The following is a 13,379-nucleotide window of genomic DNA, read 5'->3' on the forward strand; positions in this document are numbered from 1 at the left end:
TGCCTCATGGTGCAACCTCCAGCAACCACTCACCAACCGGTCCAGTAATGCACATTTTTACCTAGCAACCAGAGGTTACCAGGGGCGTGCCATGTGGCTCAGGCGTAATTATATTAATTATATTAATTTGTTGTACAAAAATAATCTTGATTTTAGGCCATAATCAAGCGGCCCTAATGATCTGGACTAATAAATACTGTTTTTCGGACACTTGGCAGGGCGCTGATGTTGCCTGTGAAGCTGAAATAAAAGGACTTTGTGTGTGTGTGTGTGTGTGTGTGTGCGTGCAAACACCAGAGATTATGTGAAAGGCTGGAGCTTTTCCACGCCATCGGCCCTTCTCTGAAGTGGCTGCAGACCATTTCTCCCTCTGTTTTGTTGTAAAGCTGTCAGGATTTCACAATCAGGTGAGTCAGAGCAGAATGCAGCGTCCATATGATGCACGTGCGCCGCTGTTCGCTGCATTCAGACCACATCACACAGACACAGTGAGAACAGGGTGTACCCTTTGAAAAAGGCTGTGTTTTATTGAAATACAGCAGACATCAACAGGTTGTTTTGCTGGCCTGGGCGACAGAAACAGAGCTCGAATGCTTTTCAAACAACGCAAAAAAAAAAATATTCATGGCTCTTATTTTCTTTTAACCCGATGGACCCCAGAGACGCCGCCAGCCCACGAACCCAGCTGAGTCAGGACGAGTTCGCGTTTGGGCCGGGAAGGGAAGCGTCTTTGTGGCGTCGAGGACGAAACAAAAACAAGCTGGTGCTCCAAATCAGTTTGGGTTCAAAGATGCTGGTATGTGAAGTTAAAAATCGAACGCGCCTCGAGTGCTGGAGGATTTGAAAGTGTTCAGGCCTGTTTTTGTGCCCAGGGTTGTTGTTAGATAGTAGCAGTAGTAGAAGAAGCAGAACCTCAGTTATGAAGCAGGGCTGGCCTCAACTCCCCTTAAAAACACAATCAGAGCACCTGGTTTTCCCAAAAGTGATGCTTGGCTTTGTAAAGTCTTTTTTTCTCGGTTGATTACAATTTTTTTGTGCATTTTTTTGCAGGAGCGTTGGAGCACTTATCCCTTCATTTGACTTCTTTTCACACGTGAACCAAGATTTAAAAACACAGCTTGAAAGAATGCAGTGAGTTTGATGATTTGCATACGCAAAACTTCCAGAAACTGGATCTGATTCAACTTGTCGAACAGCGGAAGGTTTCTCTGAAACTAAAGTACTTTTGCAGAAGTCACGTCTTGATTGTCTCACGTCTTAAAATTCCTTCGCTGAGCTTCTGAAGTGAGCTGAAAAAGCAGTCAAATGAAGAAGATATCAGCTCTCTACAGCCTATTTTCTACTTTTTCATTCTTGGTTCACATGTGACAGCGACTTGAATTTCAAAACTGAGGACAGCTGGAGACTGAGGACGGATAAACACCCTTGAAGTTTGCTCGACAACAGAGTCTGGATCAGAGCGCAGATTTGCTCTGATAGCAGGAATGACGTGCTCAAAGTCCAGAGTCTAGTTCAGAAAATCTAGTTCTGCAACTCTGATGCAATATCAATATTTCAGAGGTGGAAATATATCAAAGAAAACCAGAAGACTGCATTGCTCTTTAACTTTTGTGCTTGAAACCGGTAAACAGAAAACAACAGAGCCATCATCAGAGCGAACTTCAGGGAAGGTAAAGGAGTTCAGCCTCGACGTCGTCCCCCCACCCCGCCAACATCTGAACCTCGCTGCTCTTCAAAACTTGACTGTCGCTGCATAAAAAGCTTTTTTGAGGAAACCAGGCGCTCGCCACGATACAACGGAGCAAGTTTAAACGAAGGAAGGACGGAGCACACCGGTCGCACTGCGCGCCGCTTTGTGTGGTTTGTTCGTCCCCTCGTTGTGACCGGGGCAGTTTCCCCCAAGTTTACGCTCACAGGAAACGACGATTGCAACATTTAATCGCGATTGTCGATTACGTACATTTACAAGCCACCTGGGTGCTGCACACCGCCACTCGTCAGTGTGCGCTAAAAATAAACTAGCATAAATTTGAGACAAACCTCTTTAAGACCGCTAACCTACAAGCCGTCAGTTAGCTTCAAAGGCTTTTTAAGGCTTATTTTAGAGGTGCTTTAATTTTTTATCTGGATTTTTTATGAATCAAACTGCAAAAGTGAACCATGATTGTTGTGCTAGCTGCAGCAAAATTAAAGTTGCTGCTATTAGCAAGCCAGAATGACATCACCAGTATCGCTGATGTAGCCTTCTCTTATTGGCTAAAAATCAACTGGTGGTCCTGATTTCCATTACAAGCGACTCCATCCTGGTACTTTGGTACTCGTAGTGAACTACATTTAGATTTTTAAATTAACAATTGTAATTAGCACAAGTTCGTGATTTAGCTAACAGCTATTTTGATCCTTGGTTTTAGCATCTTACACATTCACATAAAAACGGGACAAGATCGCTCTTCGTCCCTTTGAAGGTAAAAAGTGCAAACTTATGTGGAAAAGTTGGCCAAAAATATTTTAATCAACAAAATAAAAAAGCTTAATAGAGTTGAAAGTAGACTACAGTAGAACTTGTGGCGTGTCAAACGTCACTGAGGCCAAAGGTTTGCTCGAGGCACCGGTCTGGGATAGCGGAAGCGTTCGAGCAAATTTAGTTCCCACACGATCATGTTTAACTTCTGCAGGACCGCCTTTGCTTTGGTGCCAGTGTGCTCGGTTCCCTCCTCTTTCAACATTCAGACAGTAAACCCACTTTCCTCCCCAAAGCAATTACATTCAATCATTCATCAGAAAAATATTCAATTAAAACTATACACTTGCAAAAATAAAACTCTCTTGGAAGCGTGCTAAGGCTGAGCGTCCACCAGGAGGCGCTCTCCGCCGCGCTGCCAGCACTCCTGTTAGGCCCTGCAGCTGTGCGGCGAGAGCTTCAGTGCTGTTGAACGCTACAAGTTTAAAGAACTGCGAAGACTTCGAGCAAACAAAGAAGCATTTTAACCACCTCGGACGAGCGGTCGGAGCTACCGCCAAACCCCCGACAGCTCGACCGGCCGCCCCGCGGACGGAGTTGGAAACCTCCCCCTGCCGTCGTGTCGTTGAGGCCAGCCCTGGTATGCATTTGTAAATACAGTATTTCAGATATATGTAGTCTTATCATCTTTAAATCTGACCAGGACACTACAGCGGCAGAAGCAATACATAAAGAAGCTCATATTTTGTTTTTTACTATTATTCTTTTTTGTAGGAATGGAACTAGTTTCAACTAATCCTACCAAGCCAACATGTAGTAATGTATCGAATAAAAGGCTATTTATCTTTTTTTTGTCTGTTTTTGTTTATTACAGGTGTGTATGATGGTGTGCAGGACGACAAAGAGAGAGAGGGAGAGAAAAACGAAGGGAAACGGTGAAAAATGAAAGAAAGCGAGGAGAGACGAGAGAGACGGCGAAAGGGAGGAGGGATAGAAACAGAGAGAAAGATCAAAGTATGATTCAGGCAGCGTGAGTCTTGATTGCAGGTTTTTACTGTCGAGTTTGTAAGTTGCGTGATCGTTACCGTTGAATCCTTCTGCGTTTGCCACCGTTTCAAGTCTCTCGACTGTTTTTTTTGTTTTTATACTCAGTTTGTTCCTTATCGGGTTTGAAAACAAAGATCCACGACAGTCACTTGGTCATACAAGCATGTTCGTCGGAACGAGAAGTGCAGATTGGCTTAAGTTTCTTTTTGTTTTTTTCCTTTGCTTTTCTTCAAAAAAAGGGTTCCAGACAGTGGCTACAATAATAATAATATAATAATATAATAATAATAGCACTTGACTTCACTTCAGCACAGTAAAAAAAAGGAAAAAGGTCCAAAGGTGCTTTTTTTTTTCTCCGTTTTGTTTTTTAAATCTGATTTGATGTGAAGCGAAGTCCCCCCTCTTCCTCCCTCCTCTCCCTCCCACCTCTCCTCTCCTCTCAGCGGGGAAGTGGCGGGCGGAAGTCCAGTGCCGGTGAGATGAACAAATGACTGAAGTATTGCCAACTGGTCCGTCTTTTTTTTTCTTCTTTTCCTTGTTTTTCCTTTTTTTGTAGTGGTTCCACTCCGGTTCAGTACAAAACGAGGAGAGAGAGATGGGAAAGAGCAAAAAACCCCACCAAGAACAAAAAAAGGAAAAGTGTTCACGCACACACTGCTGGCACTAGATTTTTTTTTAAAGTCCAACAAAAATAAACCAAAAAAAAAGCCGAGAGAGGTTTTTTTTTTTTAAAGGAAAAAGAAAACCAGGAGGATTTTGGGGGGACGAGTTGCTCCCATTTTACAAAATGTAACAAAATTTTTCCCGCAAAATTTTACAAATCTGTAGCAATACAGGAAAAACAAACAAACAAACAAACATATATATCCTATTTACAACGACACGAAGAAGAACCCTTATGTTATGTGTAGTGAGAATGCAGCAGATCCCAGCTTTGGCACTCGGCGTTTTTGTTCGTTTTTTTTTCTTGTTTGTTTGTTTGTTTTAAATCCACCCTGTCGGTCTGTACTGCTGCTGCAGGCACACATTCAGTGCTCCGGTTCGTCTCCACGGCAACACGGGTCACACACAACACCGCCTCGGCCACGTCCGTCAGTCCCGCCTTTAACTCTGTAAAATACGGCGTTTGTGACGCTACAGATGGCCCCGCCCCTCCCTGAGCCTGGTTCTGCTGGAGGTTTCTTCCTGTTAAAAGGAAGTTTTTCCTTCCCGCTGTTGCCAGAGTGCTGCTCACAGGGGTCGTCTGATTGTTGGGGTTCTCTGTAGTATTGTAGGTCTTTACTTTGCAAGGGGACGGTTGGTGCTATATGAATAACACTGAACAGCTTTTTCTACCCTTGGGTCTGTGTGATGTCATAGAAAGGAGACAATCCTGCCCACCTTACTAATTTCCCGCTATAAGGAGCAGCCAATCAGGAGAACTTTCCCTTAAAGGGGAGGAGCTGTAGAGTCCAACAATGAAAACTAAAGTCTTTATAGTTTGTAACAGAGGTGATTCCCCTAAAGCCGTGAGGAAGTGAAGTAACAGGCCATTTGATTGGATAAAAAAAGTTCCTCAAGGTTAAACTCAGGAACATATTTCAGAGGTGTTGTTAATGAAAACGTGAAATGAGAAGGATCCACTGAAGTCTAACAGTTATAAATTTAACATGTATGTTGGAGCTCGATTAACAGAAATGTTTTCTTTTAATTTCTAACATTGGATAAAAAAATTTCCTCGGCACTCAGACTGAGTCACGCAGCGTTCCTTTAGCCGGCGAATCGTTTCTCACGCACCAACCAATCTGAGGAAAATTGAAAACATGAATAAACTCGTCCGCTTGCGCGTGAACAAAGCCTCGTGCGCGTCACGCCGACCAAAGCAGCTTTTAATACGGTGCTGCTGACAACTCCACACTCCAGTGGAAAAACAACAAAAGGAAGTAAATATAGAAAGTTTCTGTGGCGCTGAAGGACTCGCTCGTCTCACAATGCAGCGCTGAGCCAACGTAAAGGCTGAAAACTGGCAGTTAACGGCTCCAGCTGCAGCTCGGCAATTCAATAAATACGTTTAACAATCATTTAAAAGAAGAGAAAACACTCTGAATAAAACATTCTGGTGACTTCCTCCGACTTAGGTGGAAAAATAAAGAGTTGCATAATGATGCAGGCGGACGGCTGTGACAAGGACGAAGAACGACTGGAATAAATCCTGATATGCTGCACGAGCGAAATACTAATTGTTCGTTTAATTCACCCAAAGCGTGCGCTGAGGAATTAATAAACGAATCCTACTGAGGTTTGGTTTGAAGGGACACGAGTTGTTTTTTTCAGGCATGTTTGTTGTTGCGGTTCACTTAAACTTGCTTTGTTTTCCAGCTCGTTTGTGGATTTATTCTCGGGGGGAGTGGAAGTGATCCACTTCACTTCTTTGAGGGAATGTTTGAATTTTGTCCCCCTGAAGACAAAACACATTTAAAGGGTCCGACTCTGTTTACGGCACTCTGCAGGACGCCTGTGCGACGGTGTTGTGTTATAATACTACTGTAAAACTGAAAGCAGCAGTTTGAAATCCACTGTAAAGGTGGGGGTGTGGGGTGGGGGGGTTTCAATTATCTTCACAGATCGTGACCCTGAATTTCTCCTCGCGCTCTTCAGATTTCAATTTGGGTGCAGCCCACAGCAAAGCGCAGCAGCGGCTCTGTCGTGTTCAAACTCGTGCTTTTGTGTGCGAGCGTCACATCTACACCGCGGTCGCTCCAGGTCGCTGACGGCGTGACGGAGGAGGATGTTGTGCGTGAGCCGGGATGCGACAATCAAGAGATTAAAAACAAAAACCAAAAAAATCTGAAAACACAAGAACAGGGAAAAAAAAATTAGATAATCGAGAAACTCTTCTTTTGTTGCTCCATTCTTCATGTTTTCTCCTCTTCTGTTTCCAGCAGCAGCGGCGGTGGCGGAGGCGATGGAGGCAAATCTTATTCACACCTGAAATGGACAGAGGAGAGGAGGGGGGAGGAGGGTAAAAAACACATTAAAATCTGTCAAATGTTCGGCGGCACAAATGTCAGTGTCACAAGAACTCGGATGATTCTCGGCAAAAAATGAAAACAAAGCCAAACAAAAAGAGGCAGAGAGCAGCGAGCGCGGGGGATTAAAAAGCAGTCGTTGATCCCGAGTCGGCGTTCCAGGCCGCCCGGTGCCGCCGGGAACTGGGACACGCTGTGAGAGAACAGCGGCAGACCTGAGCGGCCGCGGCGCGCTCGCTTAATCTGTGTAAGAGGAAAACTGTGCCGAAGATTAAACGAGGCCGGCGGTCGCTGTGATTACAAACACAGTTTTGTATCGTGGGACAGAGAGTGGCTCGTCAGCAGCAGGTGACCTGTGGCTAAACTCCCGCCGTCAGGCGGAGCCAGCTGCTGCTCGTCAAACAGTATCGAGTAACTGATCGTCAGCAGGTCTGAGCTGCTCTGTGCAAACGGTTTCAGTCTGCAGGACATTCAGGTGTCGCAGTTTTCAACTGGGTGGACATCCCAGCAAATTCACCCTGCGGTCACTCTACGGGCCTCGGTTAGCAGCTTAAAGGTTAAAGTTCATGACCTTACAGATATGAAAGGACTGAGTAGCTGTGGCTCGTTGCCAGGAGAAAGCCTCTTCACCAGCTGTCAGCACTGATCAGCTGATGATTTGAGCACCTCACAGTCACCGAGTGGACCGTGAGGTGCTCTCCAAAGTCCTCTAGAGTCAAACCCACAGATAAAGCCTGGGCTGACCTGGATCACACAAAAGGTGCTGCAAAGTGCAGCCTGACCGAGAGGCTGGACCTTCACGGAGCTGTGCAAACACGAAACCTCAATAACCTGAAGCAACGCTGTGAAGAAGAGTCCCCGCCGTGCTGTGAGAGACTGAGCCACCGCTTCAGGTCGAGCTACGAGCTGCTGCATCACAGGACCGTACGCAAACAAGTTCCCACAGTGTCTGATCAGTGTGCTCGCTGTGTTTGTGGAGACTTTAAATAAAGACTGAAAGAACGCGAACATCACTGCGGCTTCCGTTTAAGCTCCTCTGAGCTCGACACAGATTCATCCATCAGGTCTCGAGTCAAAGAGGACAAACTGCTGAATGTCTTCTTCAGCTGCAAACAGCTGCTCAATCAGCTGTTTAATCACAACACCAGCTGACAAGCCACAACAAAACTGTATTACCCTCACATACGCAAACAGCGTGTTACTGAGTCAGGCCCAGAGTCAGGGCCCTCTGAGCTTCACCTAAAAGTTCCTTAAAAAGACACAAACTGACTACAAAAAGATGAAAAACAACCACAAAACACAGGTTAGAGCAGGCTCACAGATGCAGCGACAAAGAGAAAACAAACAACTGCAAAGACACAAAAAAGAGTCAGGCGCTAAGACGAGTACTGCACAGCTGCTACAGAGACACAAGAAACAGCTACAAAGAAACAAACGCGACACAAACGAGACAAAAACATCTGCAGAGACAGACGCTCCACATGTTCTGCACAGAGAACATAACTGAGTGCAGGTTGAACCAGGTTGAACTGTGACTCGAACTCGTCTCCTGTTGCTGGTTGAAGCCGAGGAGCTTTGTTGAGTCCAGGGACAGAAGAAATGACTACAGTGAATTTTACACCCATGACTGTTGAATAAAGACGCGTGTCTGTTTTAATAACTAGCTTGAGAAATAATTGGTGAGTGTCAGTGGTTTAGCTGTAGGAAGCTGCCTCTTTCAAAGACCGCTCAGAACCTTCAGCAGGAAAACGACAGGCTGATGTTCCTCTGAGCGCTCACAGATCCCCAACGTTCAGTGAAACTGGGGAAACTTATCCGCGTGTTCGCGTGTTGCTGCCAGTCCAGAAAACTGCTTTTGTTCAGCACGTCCCTGCAAACACCGCAGCTTACACCGTCTCTAGTGAGCGTCTTCTCCAGATGGAAGATGGCCGTGTTTTGTTAGACACCTGGTATGTTATTAAGCCAGGTAATACCAAGCAGGAGATTGCCTTCTCACAAAACTCTGTGGATGTCATAGCGAAGTCTGAACCCTGAGCTGGTGTTTGAGGCTCGTACTGTTAAACCCACAATGGTGGCAGAAATCACAGTGAAGGTCAGAATCCCCGACAAACACGCTCCTGGTCCGGCTCCTCACCTGACGCTCTGCCGTCAGGCTGACAAACCGCGGACGTGTTAACCAAGAACTGCTGGAGACTAAAACTCATCGATCCCGCCCACCACCTGTTTGACCTGCTGCCCTCTGGACTCCGCCTCAGGTCAATCAGGTCTCACTCCCACAGACTCACAAACAGCTTCTTCCCCTCAGACTGGAAGCTAGCACAGACCCCACCCACACTCGCACTCACTCTTAGCCATGGTCCTGAGTCAGCCTCATCCTTCAGGCCAATCACAGCCTGCAAACGCCACGTCTGACCCGAGCTCCCGTCAGCCTCACAGCAGACACACCTGTGGAATCGCCTTTAACACCCTGCGTCGCCTCGCTCTCAAACTGAGGCTTCGATGCCGCCCGGCGGGGTGACGACAGAGCCCCATCAGCCCGTTACAGGTGACGGGTAAAACTGATTATCCTATTCAAATGGACCAATCAGATGGGACCACAATAGAAAATAACACAGATGTGGTGCAGCATCAGGAGCGCTGTGTAATTAGGAAACTTCAAATCAAGAAATTTTAACTGGAAAAGAAAAAAAAACCCTTTTTTTATTAAAAATGACAAAATGGAAATAAATGAATGTTCTTTAAGATTAAGGCGACCCGGGAGTGACTGTGATCGTCTCGCCGCTCGGTGTTTCGCATCATGATGATGACAGCGAGGGAGCAGCTCTGCAGCATGTCAGCAATTAAGGCTTCATCTATAAGGTACGACTGTTGATAAGTTATTACAGGACGCCGCGCTCCACTGATTAAATGAAGCCCGGAGCTGCTGTGATTAGTGAGACAGGACAATGGATGGTGGGCGCACACACACACACACACACACACACACACACACACACACACACACACACACACACACACACACACACACAGATGAGCCGGGGACATCAATTAACGCTGCTGCAGAAATTTGTTTTTGTTCCGTCGGTCGTTACGACTCCCTAATATAATCTGGTTGATGCCATCACTCTTTAGCTCTCTTTATTAGTATCATCCTGCTGATGTGACCTTTGACCCCTAACCTCATGTGTAAAATGGAAAAGGAGGGAGCGCGAGAGCGAAAGCAGCTTTAAACGAGCCGATGTTTGGAGCCCTCGCTCCTCTCCATGTTTGAGACCTGTGAACGCGCCTCGCTTCATTTCATCCTCCCATTCTTCATTTTCTCAGCAGGCATTTGTCCCTTTCATCCCCCGTTTACCTTGGCCTCCTGTCCAACAGACCGGCCTTACGGTTACAGCAGAATGAGAAAGGGAACATATGTTTAATTTCTAGTATGTTTTGCTTAACGCCTGAATGACTTTTTTATTTTGACGAGCGGCGGCTTTGATTAAGCCGAACGATCGCTCTCAGACCAGCACCGGGGGAAAACGGTCGAGTTTATTTCTGCTGCAGTTTCTCCTCTCAAGGTCTCAAATTTGGATTTTATTGACTGGTGTGTGTTAAATTGTGCTTTTCTGTCTGTATTTCTGCTTTTAGATTAATTACAGAATGCAATTTTTTCCTTGTTGCTGTGATATTGACCGTTTTTCACTGGCTGTGATTTGTGGTCTGTTGTCAGAGTATAAACATGCTTCTAATAGTTTATTCAGAGCAGCACCAAATCAATATTTTCATCTGAACAAAGGATTAAATGACTGTGTTTAATCCGAAAGCTGTCATTCGGAGTGGTTTAGCAGCCCACTCTTGTTTTCTATTAACTCTGGAGAGCAGTTTAGTGTCTTTCAGCCTGAAGTTTTGGTTTTCCGTCCACACGCTGAGCTGTTTTTATGTTACTCACGTTACGGCCTGCTCGGCATCAAAGAGGTAAAAATTAGACACAAGCTGGTGGAGAAACTCCCTCCAGGAGTTTGTGGAGAACCCAGAGTCCCGAGTGTCTGACTATAGAGCTTCTACATATGATGTCATCGTTTGTCGTTGTTTAGGTTTGGCCCACGCTCTCTGATGGAAAAGGGTGGAGTGCCCACTCTGGGTGGAGGGGAGTGGAGCAGGTGACTGGCAGACTGATGGAGGCTGTGGTGAAGGTGAAGCTGTCTTTGCTGGTTGAGCTGCCCTCGCACATGGCCACGAGCTCTGGGTCCTGACCACAGGAGTGAGAACGAGGAGGGAAGCGGCCAAAACGAGCTTCACCTGAAGGGAGGCTGGGCTCAGAGCGGAGCCGCCACTCCTCCACGTGGAGGCGAGCCAGTGGAGGCGAGGATGCCTCATGGATGTCTCCCAGGGGAGGAGGTTCAAGCGTGTCCAACCTGGAGGAGACTCCGGACACGCTGGGGAGATGATATCTCGCGGCTGGCTTTGAAGAGGGAGGTGTGTCTGTGCTTAGACACCAGCGGGTACGAAAACAGATGGATGTGATGGATGGGGGTGGGGGTGAGGGGAGCAGTGTTATGGTTAGCTACGGCCCTGAGAACGGGGGAGGGGGGGTGTTGCGCAGCCCTCTCTTTAACGTGGCCTCGGCGATGAAGCTGTTACAGTCGGTGCACGCCGATCGACTCCTGTTGGAGGTTTAATGAGAAAATTCAGTTTCCTGTTGCCATGTTTTAGTCGGCGCCGCATATTTCCCAGAGTTCGAGTGTGACTTCTATCTGGAGCAGGTTTTCCATCAGCTGCGTTTGGTGGATTCCAGCGTTCACCTGCCACGCTCACTCGTCGGAGCGCCAAACTGATTTGGAGAGCAGAACTCGGCCTCCAGCAATAACTGGCGCCAGAGCCGAGCGTCTGGCAGAGCGGGCGAGTCTGCGGCCGCCGCCACAAAGTGCCAGGGTTTAGATAGCTGCTCGTGTTAATTTATCATCCCGCGCAGGGTCCAAATCACCAACCCCCCTACCCCCACCCCCCAGCGCCGCTGATGAAGCCACACTCTTCCTGTTTCACTGTTCTGCAGCGGCTGCTGGTGAATGAACTGAGGGAAAAGGACAGTTTGATTTGGGTTTTATCATGTTGGACATCTCATTTCTGTAACCGGCGACCTGTTCTGATGTGAGGGTTGGAGCAGAGGGGTGGAGAGTAGAGATGGCACGATACCACTTTTTTGTCCGATACCGATACCGATATCATAAATTTGGATATCTGCCGATACCGATATGAATCCGATATAGTGTTTTTTAATCAACAAAACTGTTTTTTTAAATATTTTGCTGCATTTTGTATAAGTTCATACTCAAGTTTAAAACAACAACTACACTAAAGCTATTCTGTTATACCTGTATGCAAAAAAAATATTTCATAGTTCAGCAATACTGATCAATCTAATAAACTTAAACCTACACCATCCTCCCTATTCTGGTATTTTAAAGAGTACTTAGCATAAATATTAAGCAGCCTAACTAATAGGGTTCCAACTCCCAGCAACAACAAAAATAAATAAATAAAAAATAGGGAACCACCCCTCACGCTCCACCTCATGATGCTTAATCGACGTAATCAACCTTAATTTGATGCAGTGTGAAAAAAAATGCACAGAAATCAATTATTTTTCAAGAAATATTAAATAGATTCAACATCTTTCTTCAACAAAATTGCAGACTGCACAGATGGTACCTTCCCAAAGGAAAAAGTACTATAGCTTACTAGGGTATATATATTAGACTTAATAGTTACTATATACAGTAATGGACTTCTATTCATTTTACATCAAATTAAAACTTTGGGTGTCAGATAATTATTTATTAAAAGCTCGACATTTTAAATGAGAATAAGAAAGAAAAGTATGTCTTTGTGCCCCCTTTTCCCTGTTCATGCCCTATCGGCCCCCCTGGCTAAACTTTGCTAGATCCGCCCCTGCACAGTTACCAGCCGTCAGCTGTAGAAAAAGATCCTGGAGTAGAAAGTAATATTAAATACATTCTAACAACAGCTGATCAAGCTTAAACGTGCTGCTGTTGTTCAGCCGCTGGTTTCCTCTTTCTGGTGCAAAGTGGGCCAAAAACAAACCAGAGAGACGGACTCACGCCAGAAAAGCCGATCAGCTGATCGTTAAGCAGTTTCATGATTGAAGTAGCAGCAGGAGAGGCAGTCGCTTGTTAAGCTTAACGCAGGAATGCTTTACATTCAGAGATGGACTTACACACTTGCTTTACTTCTCTCGGGGATAACTTTGTCGGAGATGAAATGCCGGGTTGCTAGCGAAGCTCCAAATGCTATCCAGACCACCGACAGGTCCCGCATGCCACAGCCGCTCTATCACGTGATGCATACTGCTCCGAGTGCTGACGTTCTGAGGTGAGTTACGGCGTGTTGCAAGTTTTGTGAGGTGCTTTCGTGATATTTAATGGATCGGATTACATTTTTTATTTTTCTCCGATATCCGATCCAGTAATTTAGGTCAGTATCGGACCGATACGTAATATCGGATCGGTCCATCTCTAGTGGAGAGAGCAGCTGCAGCAGACTGATGGAGCAAACATCTCCAGCAAACACATGCGAGCAGAATCTGTGTCGAGTTTTCAGGTAACCAATCAGAGTGCACCTCGACTCCTGGCGAAGTCTGAACCCTGAGCTGATGTAAACGTCATGTCTGTACAGAAGACCCGCTGTAACCGTATGATGTTGGTGGAAAGATGAAAATATTACTGTAGTTAATGTTTTTCTGAGTTATTTGTTTTTTATGTGGTTTTTCATCTTCTTTGACTGCTTTAGTCTCTTCATCATCAACTTCTTTTGGTCTTCTTCTTCTTTGCTTCTTCATTACATCCAGACTTTGAGTAACA

At 45.9% G+C, this 13,379-nt stretch overlaps 1 protein-coding gene across 3 annotated transcripts in view; it reads right to left on the reverse strand.

The window, feature by feature from the left end:
* Positions 1–502: 502 nt before the first annotated feature.
* The window catches only part of LOC146682361 (zinc fingers and homeoboxes protein 2-like), a 130,999-nt gene continuing 118,122 nt past the window's right edge, over positions 503–13,379 (reverse strand). For all 3 annotated transcript variants that reach the window (XM_085445653.1, XM_085445654.1, XM_085445655.1), the window contains exon 5: positions 503–6,475. The gene's annotated coding sequence lies outside the window, so the exon portion shown is untranslated. The remainder of the gene's footprint in view (positions 6,476–13,379) is intronic.

The sequence above is a fragment of the Copadichromis virginalis genome, linkage group LG22 (genome assembly GCF_057382275.1).
Source record: "Copadichromis virginalis isolate Kocher_CV1m ecotype Utaka linkage group LG22, C_Virginalis_male_GT1.1, whole genome shotgun sequence".
NCBI classification, from domain to species: domain Eukaryota; kingdom Metazoa; phylum Chordata; class Actinopteri; order Cichliformes; family Cichlidae; genus Copadichromis; species Copadichromis virginalis.